Source organism: Wasmannia auropunctata, unplaced genomic scaffold, assembly GCF_000956235.1.
Source record: "Wasmannia auropunctata unplaced genomic scaffold, wasmannia.A_1.0 LD336078.1, whole genome shotgun sequence".
NCBI classification, from domain to species: domain Eukaryota; kingdom Metazoa; phylum Arthropoda; class Insecta; order Hymenoptera; family Formicidae; genus Wasmannia; species Wasmannia auropunctata.
In genome coordinates, this window is record NW_012026812.1 from 928,594 (window position 1) to 929,040 (window position 447).

Here is a 447-nt window from a genome sequence, read left to right on the forward strand (position 1 = left end):
ACTGTCGTTATCGTCGTACTCGAGGGTATGCCCAGGAATGCTCGTAAGATCGCGGGGCACGGGCTAGTGCACGCGGCGCCCGCTTCGTATCCGAGGATGTCGGAGCAATCGTAGGTGCGATCGTACTTGACCGCAGAGGAGAGTCCGTCGATTTAGATAAACTGGAGCACCACTGACTTCATTCGGATCACATGCGAATTCACTCGCGAACACCCACAGATCCGGCTCGAAGGACCATTCAATGATCGCGCGAGCCTTCGTACTCGGCGCGAGCCACTGAAAATCCGCCTTTTTTTTTTTTTTTTTTGACTTGGCGTAGAATGGGCGGCTGTGGGTGAATAACTGAAGACACGGTGTTCCTTAGTATTTGCACTTGTTTATTGGAACAAGCAATCACGCACTAATGATATCGAGAGATGAGCGGCGATACGCGTGAATCGTCTCGGA